This window comes from Mus musculus, chromosome 2, assembly GCF_000001635.26.
Source record: "Mus musculus strain C57BL/6J chromosome 2, GRCm38.p6 C57BL/6J".
NCBI lineage: Eukaryota > Metazoa > Chordata > Mammalia > Rodentia > Muridae > Mus > Mus musculus.
Window position 1 is genome coordinate 83320667 of NC_000068.7, and position 21713 is coordinate 83342379.

The window sequence follows — 21713 nt, forward strand, 5'->3', positions numbered from 1 at the left end:
GGCACATCAAGTCTCTGCAGGTCTAGGGGCATCCTTTCACATTGAGGCCAGACAAGGTAGCCCAGACAGGAGAATATTTCCAAAGAGAGGCAAAAGTTTTGGGGACAGCCCCTGCTCTAGTTGCTGGGGACCCATATGAAACCTGAGCTGTACACATGCTACATATGCGGCACCGAGGCTAGGACCAGCCTGTGTATGCTCTTTGATTGGTGGTTCAGTCTCTGAGAGCCTCCAAGGGTCCAGGTTAGGTGAATCTGTTAGTCTCTCTATGGAGTTCCTATCCCCTTGCAGGCCCTCAATACTAACTCTTCCATAAGAGTCACCAAGTTCCACCCAATGATTGGCTCTGATTCTCTGCATTCGTTTCAGTCAGCTGCTGGGTGTAGCCTCTCAGAGGACAGTCATGCAAGGCTCCTGTCTACAAGCACAACACAATTCCATTATTAGTGTCAGAGACTGGTGCTTGCTCATGAAATGGGTCTTACTTTGTGCTTCATATTGGTTGGCCATTCCCTCAGTCTCTGCCATCTTGTTTCCTGCATTTCTTGTAAACAGGACAAATTTTGGGTTGAAAATTTTCTGGATGGGTTGATGTCCTTATCTCTTTACTGGGGGTCCTGCCTGGTTACAGGAGGTGGCCTCTTCAGGTTCCATATCCCCACTGCTATGAGTCACCCTCATAGACTCCAAGGAACCACTCTACCCCACCCCCCACCCCACCCCCCCATCTCTGGCATGTCTTAGAGAGTCCCCTCCCCCACCTGCAACAGATCTCCATTCATTCTCCTGACCCTGTCTCTTCCCAAACCTGATCCCAAACTCCAACATTCCTCTCCCCATCACCTCTCTCTCCCAGATCCGTCCAGCTGCTGCCTGTGAAGATACAATTCTTATATGAAGTAGTTTACTTATCAAGGCTAAAAGCTAGTCCATGAACACTATTTAGGTGAGCATCCTGCTAATTGACATATACTTCTGGTCTCTCTAATCAAGTAAGTGAGCAATGGATTGGCAGGTTATAAACTAGCTCATTCTACCTAGCTCTTTTGCAAAACCTCACCTTTAAAATCATGCATGCCCAGCCTCAATGTACTAAAAGTCTATTGGCTTCTTAAACAGTTGATGGTAAAGGAATTGTAATTCAGAAATATGGCTGCTCTGGAAAGGGATCATATCCAAAGACCTAGGTCTGTGTGATCTGGCTGGAATGCAGACATGCCATATGCTTTTATTCTGCTGGCTGGAATATAGATATGCCCTGAGCATATACCTTTAAGTAAAATTAGTTCTTCGAAGAAAGCAGCCGTGTTTGAAAGTGACATCTAATTGAGGGGAGAGATAACAAATCAGAGAAAGAGTTAACAGAATGAGTCAAGAGATAGGATAAGCCCAACTCTCATGAGAACAGCACAGGGAAGAAAAGCTGTTTAAGAGCAGTGCAGGGAGAGGGGGCAGTCATTTGGGAATGAGTTTAGCCAGTTCATCAGGGAAATGGAAGTGGAGTTAGTTGGGAGTCAGTGCAGTGTGTGCAGAGCATTGGAGTTGAGACAAATGAAGCAAAATAATAAAAAGCAGACAGAAGATTAGAACAGATTGCCAGATTTAATTTAAAGCCAAGCAGAGCAATTCAAGAAGAGGCCGGGAAAAGCCAACATGAATCAGTAAGGATGGAAAGGAGTTTGGGCCAGAACAGCTGACCTGAACCAACCAAGAAGTTCAGGAAAAAAAAAGTGGAAAGGGTGAGCTTATTCAGCAGTAAAACATTGTCACCAATATGACAATTAAGACCAGAGAGAATAAAAGTTACTTTCACAGTTGTCTTATGTTGCACAAAGTGTAATAAACTCTCAACCAATTTTTCCCGAATATATTTATAGATGCTTTATGCATCATTTTATAGGAAAGGAAACTGAGCTACAAAGAAGTCATACATAATAAAAGGCAGCGTAAGACAACCATCAATAATCCTGGGCTCTTAAATGATTCTGCTCTCTTGAATAAATGGGAACAACAGTGAAGCCGATATGAAGGATCTGATGCACAAACATCAGGAACAATGTGCTTTGTTCTTGAGATGCTCATGCAATTTATCATCTAAATTGAGAGCTTTTTTAATAAGGAGATTTTTTTGTTGTAATGCTCATATTGAGACACAGCACAGACTAGGATTGAAGCTAACAAACTGAAATAGGCAATATTTATCACTTTAGGGCATATTTTTAAGCTCAAATAGAATGAGTCCCCAAGTCTCTAGTTCTAAGACAAAAATTCAGAAAGATAAATTTTAAAACTGGTTAAAGAGCATAGAGAATATCCATTTTTATTGAGATTGTAAAGATTATATTCCCTTTTCTTCCTCTCCTCCAATGAACCCCTTCACATTCTCCTCAAATTCATGCCCCTTTTTTCACTAATTGTTATTGCATACAGACAGACAGACAGACAGACAGACAGACAGACAAATTCCCAAATATAACCTTGCACACAGCACAGCCAAAACAACCTGAAAGTAAAAGGAAAGAAAATCACCAGAATCAAGAATCTCAGAGAACACAGAATGCTTGGCCACATGTTTAAATGGCACAAGAAGGAACGGAGTAAGCAGATGTTGATGTTGATGGTATGCTAACCCTATGATGCCACTACAGTGGCTAAGACTCCTCACAGCACTTCATAGAGTTTTGGTTTTTTGAAAATAGTTCTTTTAGTTTTTTGAGATCATAATATAATAACACCATTTTCTCCTTCCCTCTTCTCCCTCTGAACTCTCACACATGCCCCTCCTTGCTGCTTTTTCAAAGTCATAGGCCCTTTCTTCATTAAGTGTATGTATATGTATGTGTACATATATGTATATATATATATTCATATATTCAAAATGCATAAATATAACCTTTTTAGTCTATATAATGTTACATGTGTATGTATTTATAGGGCTGACCACTAGGTATAGGATAACCGAGTGGTGTGCTCCTCACTAGAGATACTGTTCCTCCCTCAGCATACCCTGGTTGTCAGTTGTTCTTTGAATAGGATTATAGCCTGGACATTCCCTGTCCATTATGTGTGTTACTGTTAGTGGTTAATTTCCATTTCTGGTGACATTGAAGCTCTACTTCTCTGCTGCATATTAAATACTGATAATCCTTCTAGAAACACTGAGGGACACTACCATTAAGTGCCAAGGCTCCTAATGTTTAATAGTCACCATCAGGTCCTGAAGAAAGTGAGTATTTCCAGAACTGACCACAGTAACTACCTCAATGTGAAATAGGCTTCCTCTCTGAATGCTGGTAAAAATGTTTAAATAATCAAATTTGTCTCAGTACAAAGTAAAATACACTTGAAGCCACCGTGCTTGTTATCATAGTTAAATTAGAACAGCGTATCCAGCTTTCTCAAAAACTCTTTTTCTATAGCCTTCCTCCCACCTCTCATGGAAGCTTCTGGGTTATTAAGTTTTACCAAGTTTAAAAACACGGCCATCTTGGTTCCGGGACTCAGCAGAACTTAGGAAATTAGTCTGAACAGGTGAGAGGGTGCGCCAGAGAACCAGACAGCTTCTGGGACAGGTGGAAGCACAGAGCCGCTGAGGCAGCACCCTTGGCGGGCCGCAGACAGCCGGCCACCGTCCGGACCAGAGGACAGGTGTCCGCCTGGCTTGGGAGGCGGCCTCAGCCTCAGCAGCAGTGGTCGCCATCTGGGTTCCAGGACTCCGCGGGACCTAGGAAATTAGTGTGAACAGGTTAGAGGGTGCGCCAGAGAACCGGACACTTCATACTCATCAAAGGTAAAATCCTCCAAGAGGAACTCTCAATTCTGAATATCTACGCACGAAATGCAAGGGCAGCCACATTCATTAAAGATACTTTAGTAAAGCTCAAAGCACACATTGCACCTCACACAATAATAGTGGGAGACTTCAACACACCACTTTCTTCAATGGACGGATCGTGGAAACAGAAACTAAACAGGGACACAGTGAAACTAACAGAAGTTATGAAACAAATGGACCTGACAGATATCTACAGAACATTTTATCCTAAAACAAAAGGATATACCTTCTTCTCAGCACCTCACGGGACCTTCTCCAAAATTGACCATATAATTGGTCACAAAACAGGCCTCAACAGATACAAAAATATTGAAATTGTCCCATGTATCCTATCAGACCACCATGGCCTAAGACTGATCTTCAATAACAACATAAATAATGGAAAGCCAACATTCACGTGGAAACTGAACAACACTCTTCTCAATGATACCTTGGTCAAGGAAGGAATAAAGAAAGAAATTAAAGACTTTTTAGAGTTTAATGAAAATGAAGCCACAACGTACCCAAACCTATGGGACACAATGAAAGCATTTCTAAGAGGGAAACTCATAGCTCTGAGTGCCTCCAAAAAAGAAGTGGAGAGAGCACATACTAGCAGCTTGACAACACATCTAAATGCTCTTGAAAAAAGGAAGAAAATTCACCCAAGAGGAGTAGATGGCAGGAAATAATCAAACTCAGGGGTGAAATCAACCAAGTGGAAACAAGAAGAACTATTCAAAGAATTAACCAAACGAGGAGTTGGTTCTTTGAGAAAATCAACAAGATAGATAAACCCTTAGCTAGACTCACTAGAGGGCACAGGGACAAAATCCTAATTAACAAAATCAGAACTGAAAAGGGAAACATAACAACAGATCCTGAAGAAATCCAAAACACCATCAGATCCTTCTACAAAAGGCTATACTCAACAAAACTGGAAAACCTGGACGAAATGGACAAATTTCTGGACAGATACCAGGTACCAAAGTTGAATCAGGATCAAGTTGACCTTCTAAACAGTCCCATATCACCTAAAGAAATAGAAGTAGTTATTAATAGTCTCCCAGCCAAAAAAAGCCCAGGACCAGACGGGTTTAGTGCAGAGTTCTATCAGACCTTCAAAGAAGATCTAATTCCAGTTCTGCACAAACGTTTTCACAAGATAGAAGTAGAAGGTACTCTACCCAACTCATTTTATGAAGCCACTATTACTCTGATACCTAAACCACAGAAAGATCCAACAAAGATAGAGAACTTCAGACTTATTTCTCTTATGAATATCGATGCAAAAATCCTCAAGAAAATTCTCGCTACTTGAAGTATTAGCCAGAGCAATTCGACAACAAAAGGAGATCAAGGGAATTAAATTGGAAAAGAGGAAGTCAAAATATCACTTTTTGCAGATGATATGATAGTATATATAAGTGACCCCAAAAATTCCACCAGAGAACTCCTAAACCTGATAAACAGCTTCGGTGAAGTAGCTGGATATAAAATAAACTCAAACAAGTCAATGGCCTTTCTCTATACAAAGAATAAACAGGCTGAGAAAGAAATTAGGGAAACAACACCCTTCTCAATAGTCACAAATAATATAAAATATCTCGGCGTGACTCTAACTAAGGAAGTGAAAGATCTGTATGATAAAAACTTCAAGTCTCTGAAGAAAGAAATTAAAGAAGATCTCAGAAGATGGAAGGATCTCCCATGCTCATGGATTGGCAGGATCAACATTGTAAAAATGGCTATCTTGCCAAAAGCAATCTACAGATTCAATGCAATCCCCATCAAAATTACAACTCAATTCTTCAACGAATTAGAAAGGGCAATCAGCAGATTCATCTGGAATAACAAAAAACCTAGGATAGCAAAAACTCTTCTCAGGGATAAAAGAACCTCTGGTGGAATCACCATGCCTGACCTAAAGCTTTACTACAGAACAATTGTGATAAAAACTGCATGGTACTGGTATAGAGACAGACAAGTAGACCAATGGAATAGAATTGAAGACCCAGAAATGAACCCACACACCTATGGTCACTTGATCTTCGACAAGGGAGCTAAAACCATCCAGTGGAAGAAAGACAGCATTTTCAACAATTGGTGCTGGCACAACTGGTTGTTATCATGTAGAAGAATGTGAATCGATCCATACTTATCTCCTTGTACTAAGGTCAAAACTAAGTGGATCAAGGAACATCACTTAAAACCAGAGACACTGAAACTTATAGAGGAGAAAGTGGGGAAAAACCTTGAAGATATGGGCACAGGGGAAAAATTCCTGAACAGAACAGCAATGGCTTGTGCTGTAAGATCGAGAATTGACAAATGGGACCTAATGAAACTCCAAAGTTTCTGCAAGGCAAAAGACACCGTCAGTAAGACAAAAAGACCACCAACAGATTGGGAAAGGATCTTTACCTATCCTAAATCAGATAGGGGACTAATATCCAACATATATAAAGAACTCAAGAAGGTGGACTTCAGAAAATCAAATAACCCCATTAAAAAATGGGGCTCAGAACTGAACAAAGAATTCTCACCTGAGGAATACCGAATGGAAGAGAAGTACCTGAAAAAATGTTCAACATCCTTAATCATCAGGGAAATGCAAATCAAAACAACCCTGAGATTCCACCTCACACCAGTCAGAATGGCTAAGATCAAAAATTCAGGTGACAGCAGATGCTGGCGAGGATGTGGAGAAAGAGGAACACTCCTCCATTGTTGGTGGGATTGCAGGCTTGTACAACCACTCTGGAAATCAGTCTGGCGGTTCCTCAGAAAATTGGACATAGTACTACCAAAAGATCCAGCAATACCTCTCCTGGGCATATATCCATAAGATGCCCCAACTGGTAAGAAGGACACATGCTCCACTATGTTCATAGCAGCCTTATTTATAATAGCCAGAAGCTGGAAAGAACCCAGATGCCCCTCAACAGAGGAATGGATACAGAAAATGTGGTACATCTACACAATGGAGTACTACTCAGCTATTAAAAAGAATGAATTTATGAAATTCCTTGCCAAATGGATGGACCTGGAGGGCATCATCCTGAGTGAGGTAACACATTCACAAAGGAACTCACACAATATGTACTCACTGATAAGTGGATATTAGCCCCAAACCTAGGATACCCAAGATATAAGATACAATTTCCTAAACACATGAAACTCAAGAAAAATGAAGACTGAAGTGTGGACACTATGCCCCTCCTTAGAAGTGGGAACAAAACACCCTTGGAAGGAGTTACAGAGAAAAAGTTTGGAGCTGAGATGAAAGGATGGACCATGTAGAGACTGCCATATCCAGGGATCCACCCCATAATCAGCATCCAAACGCTGACACCATTGCATACACTAACAAGATTTTATCGAAAGGACCCAGATGTAGCTGTCTCTTGTGAGACTATGCCGGGGCCTAGCAAACACAAAAGTGGATGCTCACAGTCAACTAATGGATGGATCACAGGGCTCCCAATGGAGGAGCTAGAGAAAGTACCCAAGGAGCTAAAGGGATCTGCAACCCTATAGGTGGAACAACATTATGAACTAACCAGTACCCCGGAGCTCTTGACTCTAGCTGCATATGTATCAAAAGATGGCCTAGTCGGCCATCACTGCAAAGAGAGGCTCATTGGACACACAAACTTTATATGCCCCAGTACAGGGGAACGCCAGGGCCAAAAAGGGGGAGTGGGTGGGTAGGGGAGTGGGGGTGGGTGGGTATGGGGGACTTTTGGTATAGCATTGGAAATGTAAATGAGCTAAATACCTAATAAAAATTTAAAAAAAAAAGTTTAAAAACACTCCATTTTGTCATAGACTATTTTTGAGGTCTGTATTTGATATCAAGGTCATTAAATTATTGCTACTTTGAAAAAAATCTATCCTCACTCAATCTCCTCTAATTTTTGAACAAAAGTTTTTTTTGGGTTTTTTTTTCCATTTTTTATTAGGTATTTAGCTCATTTACATTTCCAATGCTATACCAAAAGTCCCCATATCCACCCACCCCCACTCCCCTGCCCACCCACTCCCCCTTTTTGGCCCTGGCATTCCCCTGTACTGGGGCATATAAAGTTTGCAAGTCCAATGGGCCTCTCTTTCCAGTGATGGCCGACTAGGCCATCTTTTGATATATATGCAGCTAGAGTCAAGAGCTCCAGGGTACTGGTTAGTTCATAATGTTTGAACAAAAATTTTTGTTGTGTTGTAGTCTCCCACTTTTAAAGCATCCCAGCATATATCAGTCAATCAAGCACACAATTTAATCATTTATTATGTACAGATGAACTGTGGAAAACTAAGCTGGCAGTTATCAAAATTATTTCCACCATATGTATATCTAATTATGCAACTGTGAAATAATAGAACTATTTTGTATAACAAAAAGTAAGATTAGATCTTAAATTTCATTAGTTTCCAATTTCTTATATTTTTTCCACTTTCATATTAAAATTTTCCCTTCATTCCAAGAACAATATTCTTACAGGGTTACATGGTTCACGATATTTTGTAGGGGCTGGGATATGGCTAAGTAGACAAAAGAATGTGCAGTCTGAGCGTGAGAATCTGCATTTGAATTACCAGCACCCAAGTGAAAAGCCAGGCATAGCTGCATGTTTCTATATTCCCAGTACTGGAACTCAGGGGAGATGAATGCCAAGAGATCACTGGGCTGCCTCTCTAGTTCAAACATTCAAGTTCCATCCTAGTGAGATACTCACTCGCTCACTTTTAAAATAATATGGCAGTGAACAAAAAAGACATCTGGTGCTCTGCTCTATTTTCCTTGCACACACACACACACACACCAAAAGGGTTTGTTTAAAAAAAAAAGAAACTAATGGGCTCTTATTTTCAGTAATAATCCATAAATGTATTCCTATTTTTATTCATCTCTTCCTCCATTCCAAAAGACACTATTCAAATTGTATCCTTGATAGAGTAAAATGTTCATTAGCATTATCGATTTCTGAGCCATGATAATGCACATAGGATTCATTCCAGAGCAACTTTCCTATCAATCTTGATCTCAGAAATATCAGAGCTATGTGCTTTTGGACACACATAATTAAATTACTAACTTAATTTAATTGATAGGAAATACACATTCTTCTCCTATGAGAGACTAAAATTAAAAGGGAATTGGTTTTCTCTAGTAATATCAAATTGGAACAAATATAAAATTCACCAAGCAAAGACTCTTAATCGTCAATATTCTGTATATTTATGAACTCCATTAAGGGAAGCTGGCTTGCATTTGGTCAACCTCAGGTAACTTGCAGGACTCTTCCATTAACAAGATTCAACTATTACTGTCCTCTCTACTGTTTTTAACCATTTGCCTCTCCATCTAGAAGGCACGTTTAGCACTATTTTTCTCTGTTCAAAACATAGCAGAATTTCACAGCTCAGCCAGAGCCCCACATCACACGTATGCTATACCTCAGCCGACTCCAAGCTTTCTTCTGCCCTGAATGACTATAGATTTGATTGAATCATTATATAGCTTTATGTGCTTTCCTTCAGCTCGTTAGTTACATTCTCATGGATCTATGGAGAGATGATCGTAGGATGTGGCTTGTATCCCCAACTAGACCAAAAGCTCTCTAAGGGATGAAAATCCTTTTTAGCAAATATTATTCACTATGAGAGCAGAAGAAGGAATCATCAAAATTATATACTGTATAAACCTTCAAGGAAGAACTAAAACGCAGCACATTAGACTATGACTGTTCTGGTACTATATCCCTCTTTAAGTTATTTAACCTGATAGTAAGGTGATCAGTAAATACTTGTTCATTGGTATATTTATTCAAATATACTAGCCCATCACCATGTAAATTTTATAAGAACTAAGACATCCTGACTTGGTATTTTTTCTGGCATACATAATCAAAACAAAACATTATATAAACTAAAACACAGGCTTAACTAACTACAGATAGTTGTCCTATCACCTGGAAATCTCTATTTATTTCTCAGTACAAAATCTTCTGCGTCCTTTTGACCTTGGGTTAATAAATAATTCATCACCTCTAATCTCTAGAAATCTCAAAAGATTCTAGAGTTGTGTTGGAATCAATAACCCATAAAAATTGGCACAGATATTTACCTTAGCGTGTCTCTCATCTCTTTCACACTAAAAATCCTGTCTAGAAGTATATCTGAGAGCCACTTGTTTTGAAGTCTGCATTAAACTGTTCTGACATCTACTGTTGTGTTAGGTCCCAAGTTAGACACTGCATTCATACACAGGGCAGTAAATTTTGTAATTTTCCATGGCCAAATACCCACCATAATCCCAGCCTGTCAAATGGACTCTATCAGTCACAAAGCCAGAAAAGAAAAGAAGACAAATCCTTTCCCATCTCAAAAATGAGATCATTTTAAATGAAATAAGCCAGTCTCAAACCGGTATTGCATCTTTCTCTCATATGTGGAATTTTTTAAAAAGACATAGAAATCAAAGGTAATTTTATGGGGATTAAGAAGAGGAAGTAGTGAAAGCAGAACATGTGTGGGTGATGGAGGGGACTGACAACTAAAGTGTTGTATATACGTGTATGAAAATCCATAATGAAATCATCACGTGATGTGTTTCGTGCAATTAATATACATTAACATGCATGCATAGTTTTTAAAAGCAAGATCACAATTTGAAGGCATGTAACATCTTAACTAACAATTGCCTTTTATTTTTTCAACGAAAATGAATTAGAGGTTGACGTAAGATGAAATGACCTCAGTTTCTTGTGAGCATCCGAAGCGACAAGAAGAAGAACTACCATCAGTGCCTGGATCCGTCCATTCTGTGCCAGTGGTCAGGTAAGAGAGCAGAGTAAAACTCAGCTTGCACCTCATTCCCAGCAGGAAAATTTAACAATAAACTTTACAACAGAGTGGCAATAAAAATAGTTAATGGCATAGCGACACATTTGAGACACAATATAAGACAAGGTGGTTAGATCTGCAGGGGCTAGAAACATAGCTCAGCAGCTAAGAGCCCCTGCTGCTCTTACAAAGGACAAAGGTTAGAGTCGCAGCACACATGTGGAATACACTACTGTCTGTAACTCCAGTTTCAGGGAATCTGATGCCCTCCTCTGTCCTCTTCAGGCACCAGGACCCATGTAGAGCACAGATATACATGCAGACAAACATCAATACACATAATTTTTAAAAATTTAAAGCAGGTCTATAGTCTATAATGCCTAACTTCCTGAATGCCAACATGACCTCTCTTTAGCATAGTAATTTTGAATTAACTTGCCAACCCTGTGTTTTAGTATCCTTAAATGAAAATAGGAATAATAAAAGCCATTTCACAGATTTGTTAGAAAGAAACAATCCATACTTTAAAAAAAAAAGTTCATAATGAGACAGCACATGGTAAACATAAGCTAAATATGAATTTCCCATATAATTATGTTTTAATTTTCCAAAAAGAGTTGGTGGTTGATTTTACTGAGTCAGAAAACAGAATGCTTTTTTTTTTTTAATTTAGGTGCATAAGTAAAACATGCTAGACCACCACAAGTCATTCTCTTTCAACATATAAATACATGTACTAGGGAAGATGTCAATGTAAGAATAGATAAACAGTAAGGCAAAACTAGAAGAAGTTTACATAAAAAACAAGTTACCCAGCTGGAAAATTTTCTGATGTTGCCTAATTGCCTTGCCTTTGATAGCCTGCCTGTCAATCCAGCCAGTGACCTGAATCAAGTCCAGCTGTTCTGACCACAAGTACCTCCCCACGCAACGCTTTCTGTCTCCTGTGATTTGAAATCATGCCTACTTCCTCCCCTCAGTGTTTGTTCCTCAAATAAACATGCCAAGAAAGATTCTTCAACCATGAACATGTTTCTCCACCAACTGTGGTTGCTTGCCTACACACATACACACACACACAAAGACTTTGCAAGACTGGAGCAAACTTTAATGATAACATCTCACAGAACACAAACAGCAGCATCTTCATAATAAAACAAGTTGTACGGATTCTATTTCTGACATCCACTCATCTTAAATTAAAATGTGTATGTTGGCAGCCTGTTCCCTATGCTTTAAATGAGCTGTTACTTTAATCACAGGCATTGGCAAAACAGTCTGGGTTTTCTTAATTGATAGCGAGTAAAGCTAAATGTGATAGACATCCTCTTTTATAGAAGCAAAACATATATTGTGTGGTTATTAATTTCTGGTTGATGCCATATACAATTATTAATCAAAGCAGAATTTTTCTACGAATGTGGGATTTTTTATTTCTGTTTTTTGAATAAAAAGCTGTGGGCGTGTGATTGGCATGCCCGTCCTGTGAATGTAGTAATTTGTCAGAGCCTGTCAACTTGGAGACAAGGCCCTCACCCTGTGTTTTCTTTCACTGAACTCCAGAGGAAGTTTAGCAAGATTAGGAGAGACAGACACACGGGAGAGATATAGAAGTTCCTGGTAGGCTCTCTTGGTACATTCTGTACACGAGAGTGACATCTTCTGGTAGATTGGAATACTGAGTTTTGGACTTGACACTCCAAACCACTCTTCCTGCTTATCTGAAGATGCTTCAGGAAGTATTCCCAAATTCATGAAATATCATCTTTGACTATATAATATGAAGATCCACCACTGAAAAGCTTTCGTGTGAAACATAATAGAAAAAGCATAATTTTCAAAACAGAAAAATTAACAGGCTTTAAACCTGACTCAATTAACAAGTCATTTCTTACCTATCTACTTATAAAATATCACTTTCTTAAATAGTCAGTGGCTATGGAAAAACATAATAAAAACAGACATTCAACAGGAAGACACTTTTGGGTTATGTCAAATGAGGTGGAAGAGACTTGTAATTTCTGAGTGAGTTAAGGGTCTAACACCAACAGCCCCCTCTAACTTTTTCTGTAGAGCTGACCTCACCTATATAGGTTGCCATGGCAACCTGAGGATACCCTATAGGTTAACCCTAGATATTGAATGCACCTATGCATCCTTCCTTCTCTTATACCCAAAGGCAATCCTAAGTAGTACTAGGTGGGGATGCTTTGAGTGGTTTGATCCTCAGAGAAAGAATTTCAATCTTTTCTGTGAAGACTGAGCCAAGCATTGGGCAGCTAAATATAAACTGTTTGTGCATGGACCTGTTTCCCAAGACAACAGAGAATGGGTAACACCAGTGTTTCCACAATAGATTATTTTTTATTTCTCTCCATAGAAAAGATAAAATATTTCCCAAATAGTCATTATATATCAGTTAACTTTAATCAACACCAAAATTCTAATAAAGTATGAATTGTGGGTAATTTCATATCAGCAGTAGCTTTTAACAAATAAGTGGGGAGAAACTGGAGTAATACGTTGCGTTAGTCACATACAATGAGACAATGAACACTGTAAGCTCTGATCATACATGGCAGGGAGCAGTTAATATTAAAACGATGAAAAACATGGAGCTCATGATGATTTAAAGTGGTTCTAATAACAATTATCCATGCAAGTTTATTGTTAGGATTATACTAATTATATTTACCACATCATCTAGAGCAGCTAGAAACTTGCTTGGCAAAACCAGCTCTTTGCAATCATCTGCCGGGAAGTGTGTAGTGGGTAGTTTTAATGTCAGAAAATGCATTAAAGAATATTTGTACAGTCCTCTCTGGATTTATGGTTCTGGATTTGCAGATGAGACCTGGGCAGAGAGATATGGATACTAGATGATCTTTTTAATTCCACCCTTTTACTTGTATGTGTGTCCATGTGCAACATGCATATGTGTCATGGTCAGAGGATAACTTGGAAGTTGGTTCTCTCCTTCTATGGGTTCCAGTGATTCATCTCAGACAGTCAGGTTTTGTATCAATAACCTGTCATGTTGCACTGTCTTGCCAGACCTGTGATTATCTTTTAAAAGGTGGATGGTAAATTAGTAATAAAAATGTCTGCAGATTTCTGAGTTCAAGGCCAGCCTGGTCTACAGAGTGAGTTCCAGGAAGCCAGGGATACACAGAGAAACCCTGTCTTGGGAAAAAAAAAATCTGTTAAAGTCAGAATTACATAAGGATTTATTTCTTAATTTATAAAAATGACTTCCAAATGTGATAAAGTTGAGCAGTTCATTGATTTCCTTACAAAATTACCAGTAACAGTATATGGTACTGTTTTCAGCTTTGTTAATTAGATTATTCTCTAACCTTTAAAACATTATGTGAAGAGTAGATCTTTATTTCATTTCTAATGCATTCTCTTCTAAACAAGCTTCAGAAAGAAATGTACCAATCCTAAGGTGTGTTTCAAAAAGAAACATGTGTATTTTCTTTAGGTATACAATAATAAAATAAGCAAATTATAAAAGTATGGACTATTTTCTTAGTGGACAATAAAAGCTCTTTATATTCCACATCAGAAATACAAAATCTGTCACCAAAAAAAAAAAAAAAAAAACTTCAGATGCAATGCACATGGCTTATTAGAGATTTTGTTTTTAAAAATAGTAAATGAAATGCTAATATTGATCTATCATTTGTATAGTTTATAAGAGTCAGAACAGATCGATGAAAGCTACAGCATGCATTCAATACCACCATCTTTCTAAACAATTCTATTAACTAAAGCAACTTTTATATAATCTAATGCCAAGAAAGCTAAAAGGAATCAGTTTGCATGATGACCAAGAACACCATTCTCAGACAGGGTCAATAATTATTTTATTTTCAGGTTCTATTCATAATTACTATGTTTCTGCAACTTACATTTCATCTTATGGTGAAGCCTGAATCTGAGCAAAGGAGGCTAACATAAAAATAGGAGTGTTGCATCAGGCACTCCCTAACCGAGAATGTTCTTTTCTGTGTGCTTTCATACAGATTGGTCATATCTAGTATAAAATTTTAATTTTCCTCCTATACTGCAATACCCCTGACTACACACCTCCTTGGCAACTGTTAGGAATGAGCTACTGCAGGGTGAAAAATATACAGTGGCAAGCATCTGGGCTATCTATGCTTGTGAGTATATTTGTTAGTGACCAGTACAAAAAAAATAAATAAATAAAAAATAAAAAAGAAAGTTTTGTACAAGGAAAATGGCTACCCAAAGCAAAATGAGAAAATGCACGGAACAAGAGCATAGCAAAACAAACATTGAAAGCTGCACTGTCTGGCATACTGCAGTTGGCTGCAGTTCCTGAGAGAGGAAAACTTGACTCCTGGTTTACAGCTGGAGGATAAGTTGTGTTTGTCAGATACACAAAACTCAATGTAAAGTCAGCACACCATGTCAGATACAAGGCAAGCTGCCTTTCTGCTTTTATCACATAAGCTCTATCCCGTTTTCTTCTTTTCTTTTTAGCTGCATTAGGAAATACAGATGCAAACTGTTTTTATTAATATTTGTAATGCAATCTTCCTTTTTGTTAATAATGTCTAGCTTACACATTTAATCCCTGACAGCATTTCCTCTAAGATGCTGCTCACCATGGCTCCTTTCGTATCTTAATGTCTAGTCCTTGAGTTTTCTATCTTGATCCTACACCTGCTGCTCAGAGTCAGTCTTTATCCTTCAGCTAAAGCCACGGACATGGTCACAGAACTCTCTCAGCTATTCTGAAAATTTTTCTGTTGCGGTTCGGAGGACAGAGCTTTTTATCAGGTTTCCCAAGGTGGCTTCTTCAGTTTTGAAGAACATCAGACTGACGTTTTCTTCCCTACAGCAAACTCACTCTCACCTGTGATCCTGGCAGCTTCACCCTGTCTTCCTTAGTATTCCAGTCAGGGTTGAGAATGGAAAATTAGTTCTTTTTGTGCCACATCTCTAACCTGGAATATTAATATATCAATCATTGGAACCACAGAATTTAATTTCCAATCATATTCCCTGGCTCTCACTCCAAAATACATAAGAAAACATTTCATTTGGATATTATTACTCTAGCATTTCCCAAATTGTCCAAGGATGTAGAGAAATAAATGGGTTAAAATATTTCTTAGTCTTGGTCATCTCAGGTTAGATTTTTCTGTTTACTTCTTTTAAAAAAAATTAAGCTTCAAATGAAATTTCTAATTTTATAAATATTTTGTGTTTAGAAAGGAAAATGTGCTCTCGAGACCCTTTTCCACCTGCTGGATTCCCTTGACAAGCCCTGATATGAGGGTTTGTGCCTAGCAGTATTGCATCTTATTATGTGGTGTTTGGCTGATATCACTTGGAGCCCTGCTCTTTTCTGAAGGAAAATGAAGGAAAGGTAGTACGGAGAAAACAGTTGAGAGTTCAGGCATGATGTATTGTGTATAAGAGGAAAATGTTTAAAAAGAAAAAGAAAGAAACAAAAAAAGAAAGCACATGGATCTTTTAAGATTTTCCAGAACAGTGCTCAAATGATTAATTGGCTATTTTTATAAATGTAACACGTTTGCTGTTATCATTCACAAGTAAATGAATATTTTGTCAGGAAAGGCAAATATTTCTTAACCCTGTCATCTTATTTTAAATGATTAAGAAATGAGCCAATAGCGTTAAAAAGAACGAAGGATTTGCATCCCCATACAAAGAAGGAGCTGGAGTCTCAGGCAGCTGGAGACCAGTCCATCCATCCCTGTGAGGTGCTTTCACCAGGTCTACTGTGTTCTTGAATTTGCTTTTTATTTATCACGTTACAGGTTGATGTGACTCAGACCGATGAGGAACAATTAATATGTGTCACACATGCACCGGAACAAACGTTTGTAAAAAGAAAGAAACAGAAGCTGGACCGAGTCCTGTGTCTTACAACCTTCAGGCGCACTTCGCCCTCCTGGTGCTTTCTACAAAAGTGAATTTACCATCGAATCTCTTTTGTTTTTGAATTGCTGTAACTTTCCACAACTATAACCAAAAATTTGACTCCCTTAAAATTCTGCTCTTAATGTGTAGTGTTATCCATCTTTTTTTTTTTTCCCTGCCTTCACACTAAAAATGAAACATGGGCTTTTCCTGGGCCTCAAGCCAGTTGGCATGAGAGTTGGAACTCTAAGTCAGCCTTTCCAATGCAATCTGAAGGGATTAGCACTGAATTGTCAGGGGGAAATGTAGGGAAATCTCTAACTCGGTGATCTGCAAGACAATTCTGAGTCCTCAGAACCGGCCCTACAACCTGTCATTACAAGACTATGACCATAGTGTGCCCCCTAGTGGTTTCAGGTAGAAAATGGATTCCAAAAGAATACATCAATTTTCGAATTGAAATTTAAAAGATGGAGAAAGGGGCTGTGGGGGAGATGAAGAAGGAGGCGTTGCATTCTGGATGTAAAGTGAATGAATGAATGAATGAATGAATGAATGAATGAATGAATGAATGATGAACAAATTGAAGAAAGGAGGGGGGAAGATAGGAGAGACTGGATGTTAGCATGTGAGATGACTATAGGAAAAATTTTTAATTTAATGTTGACATTCAGAGCATACAAGTGAACCTTGTTTGGTTGCATCCTAGTTTGGGTCTATTTTACTGTGATAAAACACTGACCAAAACCAACTTAACAACGAAAAGCTCTACCTTTGCTTACTGTTAAAATCCATCATTGACGGGAGCCAAGTCAGAAACATGGAGGCTGGAAGTGAAGCAGACCATGGAGGAACGTTGCTTACTGGAAGCATTCCTTGGCTTGCTCAGCTTGTTTTCTTATATAACCCAGAACCACCTGCTTTGGAATAGCACTGTCAATGGCGAACGAAGACACACACACACACACACACACACACACACACACACACAGACACACAGACACACACACACAAACACATATCAACCACCAATCAAGGAAATGTCCCACAGACATGCCCACAGCATACAATTCCTCAATTTTGGTTTCCTCTTCCCAGGTGACTCTAGCTTGTGTCAAGGTTAAAAAGTAAAATAAAATAGCCAGCAAAAGCTGCTTGGCTAAAATGTGGAGATGCCAGTGCTGGGAATTAGAGAGATGGCTTCATTGGTAAATGCTGACTTGAGTTTGAATCACCAGCACCCATATTTTTGTTGTTTTAGAGCACAGCTATAATCACATTCCGGGGAAAGTAGAGACAAGAGCATCCCTAGAACTCTCTGGCTGAGCGGTCTAGCTGAGTCATCAAATCCCAGGTTCAGTGAGATCAGGGTTCTATAAAGAAGGTAAAGAGAAATGGAGGAAGACCCAGTGTCACCCTCCAGCTCTCCCGCACATAGACACACATGCTCACTTGCACTGAATGGGCGATTCATTTTGCTGATTAATTTCTGAAGGGAGCTCTACTGTCCTTGAAGAGCTCTGAAATCACTCTAGTTACCCAGGTCTCACACTGGAAACTGTAGCCACAGGAATGAGAAACCCCAGTGCTGTGAACATAGGGGAAGTTCCAGGCATTGGGCCTAGGCAGGCACACTGAACCCCCGAATCTACGGTGAGTGCAACGGCCTTGCTTGAAAAACGAGCACAAGTAGCCATTGCAATAGTCGAGTTTGCATGTATCTATGATGCTAGCAGATTAGTCATAATGTTCCCAGAAAATGGAAAGCTGCCAGAGCCACATCTGTACAAGGAGAAAAGCATCACACGATTGGGGTAAAAATCTAGCCCCAATCAGAAAGACAGACAAGGCATTCTGGACCAACCCTGACACCAAACCCAGTTTCTAAACGCAGAACTTGAAAAGGCTAGATGCTCCAGGGGAAACCTTCTGAAACATTTTCCAGTAGCAATCCCTTCTTACACCGGAGAAATTTTTAAATAGCTGCAGGCACATAAATATATAAAACAAGCTTACAAATCAAATGTTTACTGATAATAAATCCCAAAGAACTTTATTGTAGAACAATTATTTGAGATATATACACTTTTACAATAGACTAAAACAAAAAATTTATATACTAATAAGATAAATGTTCTTACTTATTCTTACATAAAGAATTAAATCTTGGCAATTATTCTTACTGAATATTTGATATTCTAGGACCATTAAGTGTCTCCGATGTTTTTTTCAGAGTTGCTTCTCATTTTGATTTATAACTGTCCATGCTTGGAGTGCATCTTACCATAAAGCACAGTACAAAAATGGCAGAAGTATGTTCAGAGTCATCTCAAAGTTGGAAACTTTGTCCTAATGCCTAGCTGAAATGCATTGAATGATTCTTTTTTTTTCATTCATTTATTTTATTTTACTTTATTTTATTTTATTGTATTGAGTGTATGGTGGAAGAGTGAAAATGGGTCAAAAGGGAGGGAAGAGGGAGGGAGGGAGGGAGGGAGGTCTTTCCCATGCTGAGAAAGATCTGTGCCTTGGGAAGGAAGGCAGCCAAACGGGTTAGTGCTAGTGCGTAGTCCGTTGTGGTGCTTTATCCAAAAGACTTTGATTCTGGCCTCCCATTTTATTCTCAAAGGGCAGTCTCTTCCTCCATGATTGTTCCCCACTGTGGATGTAGCGTGCATTGGGTGCGTGGGTTATGAAAAACAGAAGGCAGGAGGAACTGGCCGACCTCCTTATCTTATAGACTGTCCGAATCTATCTTGGATGAAAGTATTCCATGGCCACTGTGTGCTCCCTGAGATTCGTGTTTATTCCTTCAGGTTAGTCCAGCCTTGCGTAGACTTTGAAGGTACAGAGAGAACCAGAAGCTGCTGAACACCCGCATTGAATGATTCTTATGAAACTCAAGTCAGAAACTCAAAGAGCAACTTTTAAGCCAAACACGGTGCAATTTGAAGACATATAAATTTGATACTCAACAGCTGAGGGATGACAGGGGGAATATAAAATATTGCTTAACTAAACCACTGTGTTTCTGTATAGGTAGAAAAGTGTGTATGCAGTAAAAACACAGCTGTTCATAACAGGCAACCGTTTCTAGTTAAGCAGTAGGTGGCGCCACGTGATCAGACAGCACAAATAGAGTTCGGAGCAGAGGCGCCATGACATTGTGGGGAACAACACAGGCAAGCACAGCCATGGGTGCCAGGGACTCAGGAACCCTCTACTGTGCCAGTTCATTTTTCAAACCCCACACTCAGTTATGCAAAACAAATAGGGCTTGTGATTGACAGCTTTCCTTTGGAATTTTTTTCTTCTTCCTTTTTTTCTTTTTTTGAAGGGGAGAAGGCAGGGAGTGGTGGGGAGTATGGGTCATGGCAGACTCTTGTAACATAGCCTCTCACAGTAATTCTCATGTCTCAGACTCCCAAGTGTTGAAATTCCAGGCATACACCACTCTGCTCAGCTAATAACTATTTACCAAAGTAAATGCACTTTGGAGAAGAGGAAATTAAAAGAACTCCCAGGTACTAGCAGACACTGCATCTGAACTATCACTAGCTAATTCTAGAAATTCTGAAACATTGCTATGGAGGTGATGGGATAAATGCAGTTATCTGTCTCAGGGCTGCTTTACAGTAGACTATTAAGTCCTGGAGTCTACCTTGTGATTATTCCCTCCCGTTCAGAAATACACAACCAGAACAGACCAAATCTGAGGCAGGTAGGATCTCCAAGTACTATTATGGCAGCCATTTTTAAAGTATATCACGGTTATTCTAAGTTTTTTTTTAATATATATTTTTTATTACGTATTTTCCTCAATTACATTTCCAATGCTATCCCAAAAGTCCCCCATACCCTCCCCCCCACTCCCCTACCCACCCTTTCCCACTTTTTTGGCCCTGGCGTTCCCCTGTACTGGGACATATAAAGTTTGCGTGTCCAATGGGCCTCTCTTTCCAATGATGGCCGACTAGGCCATCTTTTGATATATATGCAGCTCCAAAATATTCCCTCTTTATTTTCCTTATGTTTATTTAAATGATTTCTGTATCATGTCTAACATCACACTGATTTTTAAATACATGACTCATATTGCAATGTCATTTACCAAAATCCTATGATGATTGTTTTTCACTCATAGTTATCATCAAACAGAATGGTTCTCAAATTGCACCAAAGCAAATCATTGCAGCCTCGATAATGAATCTTATATCTGCTGCTCTTAGGTTTCATCTTCTTGTTTCTGACCCCCACAAAAAGCCAAGAAGAGCTTTTTAAAACGTAAGTATATCAATAGACAAACACTTATTGATAGCCTACTCTGAGTCAGAACTGGTAATGAGGCTATAAAGATGACCAGAGCACTGCCTTTGACCTCCACGTGCTCTGTTTAGTGAGGAACAGAGAAAGTAAATAATATAAATAAGGAATGTGATGTGAACTGTAAGAGCGCCATGCAGGGGGAAAAACAGAGAAAGTGGAGCCCGTGGGAGATGGATGGGAAAGACAATCAGCGTTGAGCACAGCCCGGGGCTGCCGCTGTGGTGAAGGAGGGCAAGCTGAGAGCTGAGTGATGAGAAAAATAAGCAGAAGAGATGTGGAATGAAGAACAAGGAAAAAGAGACAGAGCAGAGGAAATCATAGGGGTGAGGTTGGGTGTCAAGACTACAACAGCCTAAGAGGTCAGAAACAGCTTGGCTCATTGAAAATTACTAGCTGCCTTTATACTATTATTTTAGATAAACTTAAAACTGTGCAAAAGAAAAGTCTGGTCAGATGGTGAGTTTATTCAACAAGTAAGCTTTTCCTTGATTGACCTGGGCCTTGCTCAGGAATTGCACAGGGTACTAAAGAAAAGACATAATGGTTCTAAGACTGTATTTTCCAAAGAGAGTTGCAAAAGGTATCTCACAACACTTCCCCCCATTTTGCAGTTCAACCTTGTCTCCCACTGAGACGAGCAATTTAATATTGCCTTTCCTCTGTCTTGTAACTGCCCTAGCCCAATAGAATGGGAGCAATGGGGCTGGGTCAGCTGCAGGAATAACCCTTCCATTCCCTCTCACTTTTTCTATTCACCTCTTGAAACACTGGCTTTTAGAACACTCCTGCTCAGAAGCAAATCACC